The 17,800-nt window shown below is 39.1% G+C and overlaps 1 protein-coding gene across 4 annotated transcripts in view; it reads left to right on the top strand.

Moving 5' to 3' along the window:
• Window positions 1–14,943, top strand: part of MICU3 (mitochondrial calcium uptake family member 3) — a 96,661-nt gene extending 81,718 nt beyond the window's left edge. For 2 of the 4 annotated variants that reach the window (XM_066236054.1, XM_066236052.1), the window contains one exon: window positions 1,282–3,436. The gene's annotated coding sequence lies outside the window, so the exon portion shown is untranslated. Of the gene's footprint in view, window positions 1–1,281; window positions 3,437–10,408; window positions 10,805–14,920 lie in introns of those variants that run through there. The other 2 variants (XR_010726124.1, XR_010726125.1) reach the window with 2 other exon arrangements.
• The last annotated feature ends 2,857 nt before the right edge of the window (window positions 14,944–17,800 follow it).

Here is a 17,800-nt window from a genome sequence, read left to right as displayed (position 1 = left end):
GGTTTTATTCATTTATAATACATGCTTGCAAATATATATATATATATATATATATATATATATATATATATATATTTTTTTTTTTTTTTTTTTTTTGCTTAGTAAGAGGAGGAGAGGCAGAGAGACAGACTCCTGCATGCGCCCTGACCAGAATCCACGCAGCAAGCCCACTAGGGGGCCATGCTCTGCCCATCTGGAGCATTGCTCCATTGCTCAGCAACTGAGCTCTTCTTAGCGCCTGAGGCAGAGGCCATGGAGCCATCCTCAGCATGTGGGGCCAACTCACTCCAGTTGAGCCATGGCTGCAGGAGGAGGGGAAAAGAGAGAGAGAGAGAGAGAGAGAGAGAAACAAAGGGAGGAGGGGTGGAGAATCAGATGGCCACTTCTCCTGTGTGCCCTAACTGGGAATCAAACCCAGGACATCTACTCACCAGGCTGATTGATGCTCCACCCCTGAGCCAATGAGCCAGGGCTACAAAGATATATTTGTAATGTTTTTCTCAAGCTTGGAACATTTATATTGTCTATAGCAGTATTACCAAAGTAGTCCTAAGAGATATCAATGCATATTATTCTTTGAAAAAGCTCAGTAAAATAAGAGAAATGTAATAAACATAGTTGATAGGTTCCTTCCCCCTTAGAAATTATGGGGGAATAATTGTGGGGGAATTAGATATTATTATGCCACCATGCATTTGTCTCTTTAAAAGAAAAAAGCAGTATTCCATATTTTGCCAAGTAGCTTTGAGGCTTAATATCTTTGAGACCCATCTTGGGAAATGCTGCTTTAAAACGTTTCATGGCAGGTAGACTTATATAGTTATCTATGGCAGTTACTGTTGGGATTCCTAACCAAAGGTCTTCCTAATCTCTGTTTTAAAGAATTTGATACTGCCCTGTAAGAAGTTAAACTAAACATTAAAAACAAATGGGCCATATCATTTATATGTCCATAGAGGTAGTATTCCCAACTAACTTATAGTGTCACACTGACACTATTGATTCTGTGCAGTAATACATGGAACCATGGATAAAAATGACTACATACCTTCTAGACCTTTATAAGGCTGAGGATCAGACAAGTTACCAAACTACTGAACTTCTAAAATTAAAGGAAATGTTTTATGATTATGTCTTCTGATCCTTGTATTTTTTGTTGAATACTTTTATTATGTACACCTCACTGTTTCATATTATTATAATAATAATTGATTAATGCCATCATCTCTGAATTTCATTCTAAATAAATATTACTAAAAATATATATATTTTTTTAATTAGGTACTTGTAAAGCAAATGCAAGAAGCAAAAATTTCCAAGAACAGAAGCAGATCTGAGGTCAGAACTTGCAGAAATGAAGGAAAAGGTGAAACACTAGTTACAATTTTTTCTTGAACTGAATTCTTGAACATAAAATGGATAAAATGCATCTTCTTGCTAACTGCAAATGTTATGTGTTATAAGGTTGAGCTTTTGCCTTGATTTACTGAACTCTGCACTTTTTCATTCCTTTCAGAAGGGTACAGATACTTCCAATGACTATTAAAGAATGTATTTTAAATATTTAAAAATTTATTAGAAATTTACCTAATTTCAAAATAATGTATGACTCTTGGAATCTGGATTGCTTAAAAATGAACAATGGCATATTTTCGTTGGTTTTAGACTGTGAATTTATTTTAAGAAAATGAATATTTCTTAAGATTTATCTTAGGGCCTTAAAATTGTTGATAAATCCCTATTATTTATCTAGTTTTTAGTCTCTTTGCATTGTTTTTTCAAACAAGTAGAAATTAAGATGCTATACAATATGATGGTTTACATTGTACTTTTAACTTTTAAAAGTACTTAACATACATTGTTTGAATCGTATAAAGTTTTGTAAAAGACTTTGTTCATTTGCCAAAGTCATCCAGATGTCTGCTATTTTTTTTATGTCTACAGTAAAAAAAAATTTAAATGTAGATTTTTTTTTCTCAGAGAAGGTCATGGGTTGGTCATAGGATAGTGGTCATTGTAGCAGAGTCTCTGTCATTGTCATCATCTTAAACGATGCTGCTCCTGATTGCAGATGGCATCTGTCAGTAACTCTGGTCAGAATAATATCTTACAGCTCGGTAGCTTACTGCATATTGTTAGTAAATGCTATAGCATCAAAATGAGCACTATAAAAGACTGATATAAAATGGTTTAAAGAATTAGGTAAATATTAGGTAGAAGTTAATATCCTGTTTCTTGCGAAAGGACCACATGCAAAAGTAATGCCATATAGTCAGTAATAATGAATAATTTAACATAATTTATTATTTCAAAATAATATATCTTAAAATAGAAGAGAAAAATTTTTTTTGAAAAATAACAAAATTAGGTTTTCACATGGGGAAAATTTGATAGTACCCAATGGAAATCTGTTCAATTTAAAAGTTTAGTTTATAAAAGAATAGTATATACTGTATATAAAAGTAGAACAGTGACTTCAGTATATTAATGTATTATATGGAGAATGTATGTTCATTTACCTACTTTCCCAGGATGTATTTAATGTAAATTGCACACACTCCAGCTATTACCTTGCCTATGCTTATGAAAATAGGGAATGCTGACCTTGTTCTTATGTTCTGAAATGTGAAACTGTCAGCTGTGCATCAGCCTATTTATAAAAGTAATGTTATTTCCAAGAAAATGTTATTAGCACTGACTATGTATTAGACTTTTTACATTCTTTATGTGATATTATTTATTATGTTGATATAGAAATATAATCCATGAATTTGAAGATTCTTTAGGCGTCCCCAAACTACGGCCCACGGGCTGCATGTGGCCCCTGAGGCCAATTATCCGGCCCCCACCGCACTTCCGGAAGGGGCACCTCTTTCATTGGTGGTCAGTGAGAGGAGCACTGTATGTGGCGGCCCTCCAACGGTCTGAGGGACAGTGAACTGGCCCCCTGTGTAAAAAGTTTGGGGACCCCTGCAACTGCTTTCAAGGTTGATTCAGTTGATTGAATAAATGAAAATGTCTATCCACTCATTTAACACACCTGGGTATTCTCAACTTTATCTGCTATCTAAAATAATTGAAAAATGCAGTTTACTTTTATTTTTTACTCTAAGTTATATTACCCGCATACATGGAAAAGACATTTAGAATAGTCCTTTAAATGTACATTAAAAACTAAATTAGCTCATTAAAATTATTTATAATTCTTTGATTCTCTCAAGGAATTCTACATATGCAATCTTCATTCTGTGTTGCTTACCAGAATGAGTGGATAGTCTTCTGTGTATAAGACTGCAGCATAATATTAAAATGGGAATGAATGGATGAAATATTCTGGCCAACTAAAATGGAAAAGAGTTGTAAATTACAGTGATTCCCTACATATTGTCACTCATGAACTTTACCCTCTAATTAAAATGAGAAATTAAAGAACTCATGGGATTGTTGTTTACATCATTTGAAAAAATTTTAAATGCTTTGAAAATAGTAATGTACTAAATACATGCATGCTATTATTCTCAATATGGAGTGGTGAACACATAACACAATATGCAAATGATGAATTATAGAAGTGTATACCTGAAACCAACTTTAACCAACGTCAACCTGATAAATTCAATAAAGAAGAAAATATATTGGGGGAAAAAAGCATTTCCTTTTACAAACTACTCTTTGGAAAGATGGAAAGTATACATATCATTTTAATGTTATATGCTTTCCCGGGCGTCCACATGATGAAAGGTTTGTGGTACTTCCCAGAATCACCTAATATTAAGAAATTCATTTAATTTAAGTTGTTATTTGTATCTTCTTCAGTGTCTTATAATTTTCCTAGTACAGGTCTTTTCACTTTTGGTTAAATTTATTCCTAGGTATTTTATTCTTTTTGAAGCACTTGTGAATGAGATTGCTTTCTTAGTTTCAGTTTCTGATATTTTATTATTGGTGTATAAAAATTCAGTTGATTTCTGGATATTTACTTTGTATCCTGTGACTTTACTGAATTCATTTCTCAGTTCTAGTTCTTTTTGGTGAAATCTTGAGCCTTCTCTGTATACAGGATCATGTCATCAGCAAATAATGACAGTTTTACTTCTTCCTTTCCAATTTGGATGTCTTTTATTTCTTCTTTGTCTGATGTGGCCCGGAATACAAATACTGTGTTGAATAATACATTTTTAAAAAATAAAGTAAAGCAATCACATCAATACCTCCTTTCATGTAGCGGATTGAAAAGACAGAGTTGTTCTGTAGTATATAGTGTTGGTAAGGGTGAGGGGCAATTAATGGTGAAGCTATAAATTTGGATGCAGCATGTTTAAAGAGAACTGTAGAAATATCTCAAAGTTTAGAACTAGAATTTTACTTCTGGGGTTATATTATCCAAATGCATATTTATAAATTTTCATGTCAAACCATATACCCGTACAATGAGCTAGTACATAACTATGAGAAGGAATGAAGTTCATTTGTCATGTGAAGGTGAAATGATCTGTAAGGTACTTTTATGGGAACACAGCAAGGTATGGAAGAGTGTACCGTATGCATCTCTCTGTGTTCAGAACACACTTTCATTGCAAAGAATTATATTTTAATATGTTTTTATCAAAGTTATGTGTACAATTTGTTAATAGTCAAAGAGCTCTAAAGGGTGTAAATAAAATACAGCATCCCTCTTTTCCTCTTTGCTGCTCCTCAGACAATCACTTTCAAATCTCTTAGCAGTTTCTGTTGGGCTCTGCCTTCGTATTTCAAGATAACATGCTTATACTAATGTTTCTTGATTCATTTTATTTTTATTATATTAAGTCTTGACTTCCCATGATGGAAGATGGGTTTTGGTTCTATCACACAAACCCTTTACTCTAAGACCCACAGACACACACGTTCTCCTTTCCCCATCCTTTCCGTATAGTTAGAACTAATTTTCATTAAATCAATTATTACATCATGATCAGTTACTGGATTTCCTTCCTTAAATATCTTCTTTCTTTCCCTAAAGTTAATAATTTTGGGGCTTTTGAGTTTGTTTGATTTCTGTGTAGTTCTCATTTACCTACCATTAATTTATTGCCAGACTTATCCCCAGAACTAAACATTAATCATTTCTTTGAGAACTTCCTCTCTTCTTGTTTTCTCTGTCCAGTTTTCCTGGAGCCGCTGTTACAGGTTTCCCCCGCACCCTGAGAGCAGAGCATTCCTGTGCACCCTTTGTCAGCAGAAGTGGCGTAAAGCGAGTAACCTCGCGTTTTCCAAATGTTTGCGTCAGGTCACTCTTATGCATGTCCTCCATTACTGTGTGTTTTCACTAGACAAAAAATATCCAAAGAGGATTTTGCCCTAAAAGGAAAGCCATTGCCTGACCTGTGGTGGCGCAGTAGATAAAGCGTCGACCTGGAAATGCTGATGTTGCCAGTTCGAAACCCTGGGCTTGCCTGGTCAAGGCACATATGGGAGTTGATGCTTCCTGCTCCTCCCCCCTTCTCTCTCTCTGTCTCTCCTCTCTCTCTCTCTCTCTCTCTCTCTCTCTCTCTCTCTCTCTCTCCTCTCAAAAAAATGAATAAATAAATAAATAATTTTTAAAAAAAGAAAGCCATTGCTGAACTAATAGGGGTCTTTTGTAAAGCAGAGTGAGGTAAGTGAACTTTGGGGAAACGGGATGCCTATAATCAGACTCTGACTCACCTATGCTGATCCTGTCATTTTTCTTCTCGTTTTTTCCTGTTCTTCTCGTCTTTTCATTGTACCTTTTTCAAAAACTTCTTGGGATTTCTTGAGAACCTTCTGATCTTCAGTCCATTATCTTGAGTTTTATTTATTCCATCATACTTTAACATTTCTCTCTGAATTAAGCTTTTATCTCCTGTTTTCCTTTCCTGTATTCAATAGCTTTTATTCTCTCTGATTATTAATTTTAGTGTCTTTGAAGTTTTCTTCTGCTTCCTTTATGGCCTCACTTTTTTCTTATGTTTGTGTTTTGGCAGTCTCACATTAGAGGTTTTTCTCAAATATCTGGTAATATTTTTGCTATATGTTTATTTTCTAAAAGAACAAATTGGAAGCTCTGTGTGCCTGGAATGAACTTTTGACTGATGGGTTGCACTCCCTGCTCTTCTGACCGGGCCATTTCCTTCGAGAGCCTCGCCCAGTAATACTGATAGGTCTTACCTCGTTGGTCAGATTTCTGCTACTATGGCTGCTATTTGGTACAGAAGGCCCTTTGAATATGGAGCCACTGGTATATTTAATGAAGGGGGTGATAGGTTCATATATTTAACAAGCTATTATTGAACTGTTTTGAGTGCTTTTTATTATGTCCTGTTTACTTTTTCAAGAAAAACACATTTTTAAAACTTAGGATCTCGCCTGACCAGGCAGTGGCACAATGGATAGAGCATTGGACTGGGATGCAGAGGACCCAGGTTCGAGACCCCGAGGTCGCCAGATTGAGCGCAGGCTCATCTGGTTTGAGCAAAAGCTCATCAGCTTGGACCCAAGGTCGCTGGGGTTACTCAGTCTGCTGAAGGCCCGCAGTCAAGGCATATATAAGAAAGTAATCAATTAATAACTAAGGTGTCATAACAAAAAACTGATGATTCATGCTTCTCATCTCTCTCCGTTCCTGTCTGTCTGTCCCTGTCTATCCCTCTCTTTGACTCTCTGTCTCTGTAAAAAACAAAACAAAACAAAAAAAAACTTAGAATCTCAGTCTGGAAAAAGTGGGAATAAATCATAAAGTTCATGTGGGATGGATTTATTCACCAAATCCAGAGTTTGGTTACTTCTTGAAGCAGTGAACAATGAAAGTACAACAGCGATGGTGACTTAAAGGAACTATTGCTTGCGGTAAGCTTGGCTGGTAGGGACGGGAAAAGGGTGGACGGGGAAGGGGATGTCAGTGAGAATGAGTTACTAGATGTGAAATGTTAAAGATAGCAGTCATACCTTCCTACAGAACACTCTGGTGACATTTACCATTAGAGACAAAGATGAACTTGACCATCAGTCTAATTCAGTACAGCATTTCCTGTTGCATATTTTCCAGTACAAAGCAAGCAGTTTGAAGGTAAACAGATTAGTCTACTAGCAGATTTTAAACTGAGGTAAAATGTGAGTTTAGGACAGAATGAAATGCAATTAATAATATTTCCAGTCTGTGGTATAGAATGCTTTACTCTTTGCAAGCGGTAGGTGCTATAAGAGTTAAAAGTTCAAGCTGAAAAATCTACCCAAAAAAATCACTGTGAAAATCTATAGTATTTAATGTCATTGCTCTTTGGTGCTAAGAGGTTCTCAAGAAGGTGAGTATCTTATGTACTAGTGGTGCTGTAATATTTAATTACAGTGCATGTACAGAAGATTAGCTGTCTCAAAGATTCTTTTGAAATCAGATTGCACATCAAACCTGCATTGTACCTGGTTAAGTAAGCAAATTTAAGAAAGAGGAGAAGGTGATGTCAAGACTTATTGCAAAATGAACAAATACAAGAGTAGGATTTGCCTGCAGTTCGGCCTCCTAAAGCATGACCGAATGTTAGCCTCCGTTTGCCAACTTCTATATAGTTTTCTAACATTGACCAAGATTCAGTCCATGGAAAGGGTCCTTTAGCTAGTACAGTGTTTGTACCTGAGAAATAAGGCAGGCAACATGAAAATGCTTAACAGAGTGTACCAATAGTTCTATTTCTCATAGTGATTAATTACCACATAAATATGTACATTAGGAATTCAGATACTGGTATTTTTTTAACCTTTTCTGCTATTTTTCTGACTATAAAATTAATACACGTTTTTACTCCCTGGTACTTAAGGTTTTAAAAGCTCAGAGGTTAATGTAATTTCTCCTCCAAAATAGCTATACCCCCAAATACAACACACACTGAAACATTTCTGTGTCCAGGGATTTCTCTCTTCAAAAAAAAAAAAAAATTAAAAATGTGCAATACCCGAGTGTCCAGGAATAAAGGCAGCCTGGAGCCTGAACCGGGCGCGCTGGAAATGACCAGGAGCGTTTGCGAAGTTCTCCGGCCAGAGCTGCTGCGGTCGCAGGGGCTGGACACCGGGAGGGCAGGGCGTGTGCGGCTTGTGGAGGGGCCGGGCTGCCTGAGGCCGGAGCGCCGCCCTAGTCCGTACGGATTCTGTGTGAGTACAGAGTGGGCTGGTGGGCGCACAGTCGTGAGTCCATCAAACCCGGTTTACTCTGTTGTTTTCATGTAACATCTATAAACCTACTTCTGGAGAACGTAAATCTGAGATCCCCTTCTCTGAGCTAGAATCTTCCAGGAGGTCCTGAAGGGTCCTGAGACACGTGTACACACACACACACACACACACACACACACACACACACCACTGCTTGAAGTAGAAGAAGCCATCCCAAAAGACTCTTATAGATCCCAATCAAGCATAACCCCTTAAACAAAGACTGTCAAATCCAGATAAGAACAACCACTCTAAATGAGAATAGCAGAGACAATAATTTAGACCCCAAGGAATACAGAATACATGAGAGCTGTGTATGAAATTAACTGAAATTACCAAAACGAGTTTCAAAAAAATTATTGGGACCCACAGATACACTCACCAGATAAAATTCTTAGAAACAAAAAATTAAATTGCTAAAATCAAAACCTCCATGGACAGTTTAGGTCCAGCCATGACTGAGCACCTGACTTGCCCTTTCATCATAAACACCTGCGACACTGAACAGCAAACACTGCAGGGCTTTGCTCCTTGAGAGGGAGGAAATTCATGTGGTGACCTCTGTGTTCCGTCTGGCTTTCTGCCCGGGAGCCCTTTCCCAATAGAGCAGAGGGAAGCGAAGCCCAGACAGAAGAGAAGAATCGGGCTGGAAGAGATGAGAAGAGAGCTGAGTCCAGCTCAGGCAGCGGGAATCTGGGACTGAGAAGCCGAGAGAGACCACCGCCGGGAGGACGAGCCGGGCCCGCCCGAGCCCCCCACGGAGGACGGGCAGAGTCCTGAGCTGCCCGTGAGCACACTCGCAGGGTGAGGCTCCAAACAGCTTCTGTGGGGCACACTTGTCTGGCACACATCGGAGTGCAAACCAGCCAGAGTGCCGGGCCTCCCTGAACAGTCCAAGACTTAAATTAAGGACGTGCCTTAGGAGTAATGCTATTCCAGAATAAAAGTGGCCCTTTGTTATCATTTAGAAATCGTCTGTTCCTGTCCTTTGTCACACATATGGAGGTCTTTAGCTTTTTTAATCTACTTTATTTCTTTGTATTTTAAAGATATAGATCATTTGACTTTCATATAAATTGCAGATATTCTTCCAATGTATTGTTTGAGTTTTATTTACGTATTTCAAATGTTTTCATTGTTTTGTATTTGAATGGTCTTTTTATTTGTCAGTTCATCCATTACTTTTAACCTTAGAAATTCCTCTCCCAGTTTGATAAATATTCTGTCTTATATTTTTTTGGTTTATATTTTCTTTGCATTTGAATTTTTTTTAATTCACCTAGGATTAATTTTGTTACATGGTTAAAAAAAATAATAAGGACCTAACTCTAAATTTCCCTGCAAATATCTAACCTAATTTATCCAGCACTACTTACAGAATAATTCTTCCTTTTCCCTACCTGATAAATACAGATTATATTTTAAATATTTTACATACTTGAATCTGTTTTAAGATGCTATTCTCTTCTCCTCAACTGTCTAGCTATCTTTGTAACCACATCAATTTAATTGTTTTAGCTTTATAATGTCTTTGTATTTCATGAGACTTGTCTGTCTCCCTCAGTAGTCGCAATTAGATTTCTATTGTATTAAAAATTTACCTAACTCTTCTTATTTACCTTTCAGATGAAGTTTAAAATTGTTTTATTTTTTTATTCTATTCATTTATTTTTAAATTTTTTATTTTATTTAGAAAATTAAAATTAATGGGGTGACATCGATCAATAAGAGTACATAGGTTTCAGGTAAACATTTCTATAGCATTGGAACTGTTGATTATGTTGTGTTCCCATCACCCAGAGTCAAATCATCTTCCATCACCGTGTATTTGTTCCTCTTTACTCCCCTGTTCCCACCCCTCCCCCATAACCTCCTCCCCCTGGGAACCACTTCACTTTTATCTATGTCCATGAGTCTCAGTTTTATATCCCACCAGTGTGTGAAATCATACAGTTTTTATCTTTTTCTGATTTTCTTATTTCACTCAGTACAATGTTTTCAAGGTCCATCCATGTTGTCGTAAATGGCAATACGTCATCATTTCTTATGGTCGAATAGTACTCCGCTGTATATATGTACCAGAATTGTTTGATAGTATCGCCTTTACTTTAAAATTATGAGTTAATTTGGGAAGCAGCAACACCTGTATTGGTCAGGGCTCTCCACAGAAACAGAATCAACAGGCTGTTTATATGTTGGCTTGCAGATTGGCCAGTTAGCTCCTGAGGTTATGGAAGTTGACTAGTCCCGAGATCTGCGGGGAGAGTCAGCAAGCTGGAGACTCAGGAGAGCTGGCCGTCTAGGTCCCGCCTGTGTCTGAAGCCCTGAGAACAGAGCGAGCAAATTTACTTCCCGTCGGGAGGCTCACCCACTCAGCACCAGAAGAGCCAAGGTTTCGTTTAAAGGCAGGCTGGAGGATTTTTTTTTTTTTTACTTGGGAGAGTCAGCTTTATTGTTCTAGGTGAGGCCCACCCCCATTAGAGAGGGCAGCCTGCTTTACTCTATGTGCTGATTTAAATGTTAATCTCATCCAACACTCCCTCACAGAAGCACCCAGAGTTTTCAACCAAATCATCAGAATACTCCATGGCCCGGCCAAGATGTCACAAAAAAGTAATCATCACATTACCTTTGTAATATTTTCATCCCCTCCAGGGTCAGTTATTCCAGTTATTTATCCTCAAGATCTATGGCTTTTATTACCTAGGTCATTCTGCTTCCTGTAAGGTCTTTTCTAGATCCTACAAACTTATTGTTGCTTTTAAGAATGGAAATGTTTCCCATTAGTTTTTCTATCTGATTATTGGGGATATATTGACAAGTAGTTGACTTATTCAGCCACTTAACTGAACTCTAAGTAGTTCTGATATTTTCTCAATGGACTCCCTTGAGATTTTGGTGGACAATCATGTTATGTGCAGATAAAGGTAGATGTGTAGTTGCCATTTCTATGTTATTGCTCTTATTTCTGTGTCCTGCATTATTGCATCGCTCAGACCTTCCAGAGCATGTAAAATGATAATAGTAACAGCACAAGTCTTTTGATTTCCTGTTTTGATAGGAGATCTCTGTTTCGTGATATTTTGCTGTTTATGTGAGACAAATACTTTATCTTGTTAAAAAGATATTCTTTATTTCCTGATTTAGAAGAGGCTGGGAAAATGAATAAGTGCTGAGTCATCTCAAATGCTTTTTCAGCTCCCACTGGCATGATTATTCATGTTCCACTCTGACCTCCAGATGTGATATACCTTCTTTATGGACTTCCTGATGGGAAATTACTCTGCATTATTATAATAAACGCTGAGCATGGTAGCACATATTTCTCATTTTCTGGTCTTAGGCAAGTTGACTTCTTTCTCTCTGGTTCCTCATCTCTAAATTGGGGCTAAAAATTGTGTACTTCTCATGTTATAGGGATGAGATGGGATAATTCACATAAAGTAAATTTATATAAAATAGGTGCCTGCCGCAATATCTGGTGCATAGTATGTTCAGCTAATAGTATTATTATGATTATTGTTATTATTAACCAAGAGGCTTGAATATAGTTTAGTGGAAAAACTTGTATTTCCTGCAGGGTTTTTTATATTCATGAGTGAGGTGTTCCTCATAGTTTCTTAAAGAAAATGAAATAAGCCTGACCAGGTGGTGGCACAGTGGATAGAGCGTCGGACTGGGGTGCAGAGGACCCAGGTTCGAGACCCCCGAGGTCGCCAGCTTGAGCACGGGCTCACCTGGTTTGAGCAAAGCTCACCAGCTTGGACCCAAGGTCGCTGGCTCGAGCAAGGGGTTACTCAGTCTGCTGAATGCCCGCGGTCAAGGCACATATGAGAAAGCAATCAATGAACAAGTAAAGTGCCACAACGAAAAACTGATGATTGATGCTTCTCATATCTCTCTATTCCTGTCTGTCTGTCCCTATCTATCCCTCTTTCTGACTCTCTGTCTCTGTAAAAAAAAAAAAAAAAAGAAAAAGAAAAAGAAATAGGTATTTTTAAATTTGTATGTATGACTCATGGAAAGGAACAGTAAGAAATCATTCTCTCATGATCTTACATTGAAACTTGTTTCCTTACATCTACCACCTTGAGAGTCAAGCAAGCACTGACTCCCTCATATTATTCCTGGGCGGGGCCAGCTTCATGATCATGTGACCAGTACGGTTGCACAAAGCCTCAAATCAGCACCACCCCATGCTGTGGTTTAATGTTCAGCAGTCACCATCTTTAATTCTTAATGATTTTATCTTGTGAAGTTGTAAGTGACGTCAGTGGGACCGTGGAGCTTGTGCATGGAGCCTCTGGTCACACAGCCGTGTCCTCTCCCTCAGGAGGGTTCCCAGCCACCCTCTGCTTGCCCAGTCTCACCCTCCCCACCCATGCCCAGCGACTGCCTCCACCCCCCAGCCCCTGTGCAGGGGCTCGGGAGCAAGTATGGATAGGAAAGGGGAAGGGTCCAGATCATTCACAGAGCCTTGAGACGGAACACCAAGGCCATCCTGCGCTCGGCTGGCAGGTGTGCTGCATGCGCAGGCACCCCGCCCGGGGCCGCAGCTGGTGGAGGGGAGCCTCTCACCCACCCCTCAGCCAGGTACTTAGAGCTTCAATACGAAGGTCGCAATACCCCTGGGAGAAGCCTGTCCACTGTGGGCTGTGCAAAGCAGAGGTGTCTGACTGCACCTCCCCAGAGCGCTCCCCTGGAGCACGGGTCTTCTGTCCAGTGGCGCGCGCGCACACACACACACACACACACACACACACACACACACGAGGGAAGCTGGCAGCTGGCAGGCCTGAGCAAGCGCGTGTGCATTCTGAGTCATGGGATGGGATCCCCAGCACCTGAAAGTGTCCCCAAGCTCAAAGCAGCACACCTCGGCTGGCTTTGTGCCGGATAAAATCGTTTCCTCCCTCCCATCGTCAGGGGTCTGAGTTGTGCAGCCTCCTCTGACCAGCTGGGAGCACTCAGAAGCTGTGGCGTGACTTGCAAAGTATGTAATTTTTGTGACTCATCCCACTTGAGTTACATGCTTTGATATTAGCATTTAAAACTGACATTGCACAATATAAAGATGAATGGTAAAGTCATGCTAATAATTTAAATTTTTCAATATTTATTTACTTAAAATGACATTAAATAGCAAATGAAAAAAATATCATGATAAGTTGAGAAACAGAGACCACAGAAAAAATAAAAGTTTGCTATTTTAATGTCTTAACATTTTTCTTTTTTTCTTTCTTTTTTTTAACTAAGCAAGAGCAGGAGAAGCAGAGAGACAGACTCCTGCATGTGCTCCAATGAGGATCCACCCGGTAACTCCCATCTGGGCCCACATGCTCTGCCCATCTGAGGCCATGCTCACAATTGAGCTATTTTTAGTGCCTGAGGCAGAGGCTTCACAGAGCCATCCTCAGTGCCCAGGGCCAATGCACTCAAAGCAATCAAGCCATGGCTGTGGGAGGACAAGAGAAAGGGGTGGGGGTGGAGAAGCAGATGGTCTCTTCTTCTGTATGCCCTGACAAGGAATTGAACCCTGGACATCCACACATTGGGCTGACACTCTACCACTGAGCCAACTGGCCAGGGACTGATTCTTTTTTTTTTTAACAGTCCTGCATTTTTTTAAGAGTCTTGCATTTTCCTTTTGCACTAAGTTACAAAAAGTAGGTAGCCAGTCCTTCCCTGGGATATGGAGATTTGGGCAAGTGTCCAAGGAGTCTGTAGGTTGGGTTGGACAGAAGGGTAAAAAACAAATGAAGAAAAGAGTAATAGTTTGTGCTATTTAGAAGTGGATATGCGTTTTCTCAAAATTACAGTGGAGAGGGCCTGGCCAGTTGGCTCTATGATAGAGTGTCGGCCCGGCTTATGAATGTCCTGGGTTCAATTCCCAGTCAGGGCACATAGGAAAAGTGACCTTCTTCTTCTCTACCCTTCCCCTCTCTCCATTCTCTCTATCTCTATCTTGCTCTTCACCTTCCGCAGCCATGGCTCTGTTGGAGCAAGCTGGCCCTGGGCACTGAGGATGGCTCCATGGCCGCGCCTTAGGCACTGAAATAGCTCAGTTTCTGAGGAACGGAACAACAGCCGCAGATGGGCAGAGTATCCCCCAGTAGGGCACTTACTGGATGGATCCCAGTTGGGGCATATGCAGGAGTCTGTCTCTCTGCCTCCTGCTTCTCACTTAAGAAAGAAAGAAAAATTAGAATGCAGAAAATGGTTTTTGTATTAGAAAACTAAGATAAAAGGATATTGAGCTGGTAAGTATGCTACTTGCAGTAAACAATAGAGTATTAAGCTCTAGGAGAATTAGCTATCTATGGAGCAGTTATGATTAACTGTCTGAACTGATATTTTAAGGTTCATCAATATGATTTAGGGACTTTACAACCAAATTCAAAGTGGGTTCATTTTTTAAAAAGGCACAAAGTCAACCTTATAACTCTAGCATAAATTTAGAAAGTAAATAGCAAGATGTTATAACACTTTTTGAGTTTTACATAATGCAGAAGCTATTTAGGTAAAATGGGGATCAAGGGCCACACGGGTGATAAAGGACAATTGTGATGGCACAGTCGAGGACTCTGGGCAAATGACTGTAATCGCAGGGAGCCCAGTCTTGGGACAAATTAGGGAAGGAAATGATAAATGACAGTTGCAAAGAAAAAATGCAAGAACTATCAAAAAATGGTTTCAATTTTGTCTTTAATTTACCTAGTGCTGGAAAGAATACTGGTCACCTCACATTGCAGGAATAAATAAACAGCTCATCATCTTCAAACACAGAAGAATGAGGGTCAGTTCCCTGAAAGCTGCTTGTCACATCCTGGAACTTGAATGATTCCTGCTGTCACATGATATCTTGCCAGAGGCCTTTTCATTCAAGCCGGCTAAGTAGTTGATGAGCACTTTTGAAAAAGCAATTGTCTGAGGTTCTGTGCACTTGAGATCCTGGTGCCAACTTCTCATTAATGTGATTGGTGAAAGTTTTTCAATTAGATTCCTATGGTATTTTTTAAAAATCAATTTGGCTTCTACTTTTCAACTAAATGAATGAGTCAGTGTATCATTCAGAGAGGTGTGGACTTGCATACCTATCAAGTTAAATGATCCATGGATAGAATTGAGCAAATGGGCAAAGACAGAATGCAGAATCTTAGGAGACATAACAATTTCAAAACGGGATAGCATGGAAGACATGCGTAAATAGGTGATAGCGATCCAGTCCCCCCATTCAGAATAGCGTGGTTAAGCAGGGGCTCTCAAGCCAGCTTCCCTCTCTGGCTCCTTCACTCCTCCCACAACAGGTGAGCGAGGTTCAGACATTTTGCACTCCTCGGGTTTTCATGTGTAAGATGAGATGATGAAGGTAGGCAAGTCTCGGGGTTGTTATGAGAATTACACAGAAAATTCCCTGTAAAGCACTGAGCTTAGCAAACAATAAATGTTAGTTACTATCATCTTAAAATAATGACCCTGTGCATTTAGAATCAGCTCATTTGTAATTATTATGTTCATCAACCTGACCTTGAAGATTAAGACAAAGTTAAATTCATAGGTTATTGAAAAATGTAAAGGGGTCCTTATTTTTTAGGTAGAATAAAAATAGTGTAAAGAAAACATTCTGTAAAAATTTCTTTTGGTAAATGTTGCCAAATACTCTAAACCTATTTTCTATTCTAATTGTCACCATCTTCATCTATTAATTCTCAGGCACCTACTTAACTTTTTAAATATTTTATGCTATGCATGTGAAATATACGTACAGCTGATGACCTAGAACAATTTGTCTCCTAGTTTTCCTTGTTCCTAAAAACAGAATAGAGAAATGCCTGCAGCAAAAAAAAAAAAAAAATCACCTTTCTGTCAGCTCTCCCTGCTGATATTTCAAGGACTGCAAATTATATATTCACATAATTTGCATTTTCTCACCCTTAGTTAAAAAAAAAACATTTAAGTCAAAAACTAAGAATACATTCAATTTTAAAACAGAAAATTGCTCTCTTGCTCAAAGCTAATTTAAAGTAAAAATCCAGTCATCCTGAAAAAATATGTATTTTAATTTGGCTTCAGATCCCTACTCATTCCCACACAACACCTTTTTTATATTTTTAAGTGTAATATTTTCCTTTGAGAAGTGGGAGTAAAGCCTTATTCTTGCTGAAAAGCATTGCTCAATCCTGTGATTAGCATAGTGCCTGGGACCCAGTGAATGGATATGAATAAATGAATGAATAAACAAAGGCGGCTTGTCAAGCCTGAAACAGACACTGTCTCTGCCTGACTTTCTTTATCCTTAACACACTTCCTGAAGTACGTCTCTGCCTTTTACTATTAAAACTAATAAATCCAATTAACCACATACTCAAGAGCTTTCTAGTAAAATTCATGCCCACCCTCTAAAATACTTGGGCCTCAATGAGATGCAGTTGCCCTCTGTGATAGTAAAGGCTGATAGTAACATATATTATATATTCATCATATAGATTATGCATGTAAAGTGCATAGTAGAGTATACATATACCGATGGTACGTGTGCATAGCTTCTGTATAAATGCTGGGGACTAGAGTAAGCATTTATCACCTTATGATGGGATCACGAACCAGTAAACTTATTGTAAACTGAAAATGTTGTATGTCGAAAATGCATGTAATACAGCTAACCTACCAAATATAGCTTAAACATGGAAATGTACCTTAAACGTGCTCAGAACACAATGTTTGAAATAGAAGCTGGCAACACGGTGCGCGGTAAATGTTAGCCCTCGTGGTCCCAGAGCCGACTGGAGCTGGGATCGCGGCCGCTGTCCAGCATCAGCGGAGAGGTCCCTACCACAAATGGATAGCCTGGGAAAAAGTCAATATTCAAACTCTGAAGTACAGTTTCTACTGAATGTGTATCACTTTCGCCCCATCACAAAGTGGAAGAATCATCAGCTGAACCCTTGTAAGTCAGGGACTATCTATACATAAGGTCATTAATAACCTCAGCAGCCCTATGAGGGAGTAGGCGATGTATTTCCCAGCTGATAGCCGAGACTTCAAGTAGTTTCCTAGTGCCCCTGAAGTCACATAACTGGGAAGTATAAAACTGAGATTCGGACCCAAAGTCTGCCTGATTTTTGAGCCAGTCTCTTCACTGCTGATATACCTCGCTAGCTGTGACGCAGGAACCCCAGGAAGTGGAGGGAGGTGACTGACTCCTGACAGAGGTGTGAGTGACAGGTGCGGTTTGGTGGGAACTTAGGCTCCTGAGTCAGTGTTTCTGAGCAGACGGGAGAGAGGGTGTGGCCGAGTAGGCAGGAAGGATGGATGGAATATTAAGATAGAAAACTGGGTGGAAGGAAGGCTGAGAGATATTGGCTTACATCCAGGCCATGTGATTTATCATCCAATCCAAGACTCTTCATAATTACACTGGATAATGCCACAAACTGGGACTGTCCTGGGTAAACAAGGCCATGGGGTCACTTTTCCCATGTCCCTCTCTTGCTAATTTCTTATTCCTTCTTTTTTTCCTTCTCTTTCTCTTTTCTCTCCCTCTTTGATTTAATTTTATCTCTGGGACTCAATCAAAACAAAACAATAAAATATGAGG

This window comes from Saccopteryx bilineata, chromosome 6 (assembly GCF_036850765.1).
Source record: "Saccopteryx bilineata isolate mSacBil1 chromosome 6, mSacBil1_pri_phased_curated, whole genome shotgun sequence".
NCBI classification, from domain to species: Eukaryota; Metazoa; Chordata; class Mammalia; order Chiroptera; family Emballonuridae; genus Saccopteryx; species Saccopteryx bilineata.
Note: the sequence above shows the minus strand (reverse complement) of the source record. Positions and strands in the feature narration are given on the sequence as shown.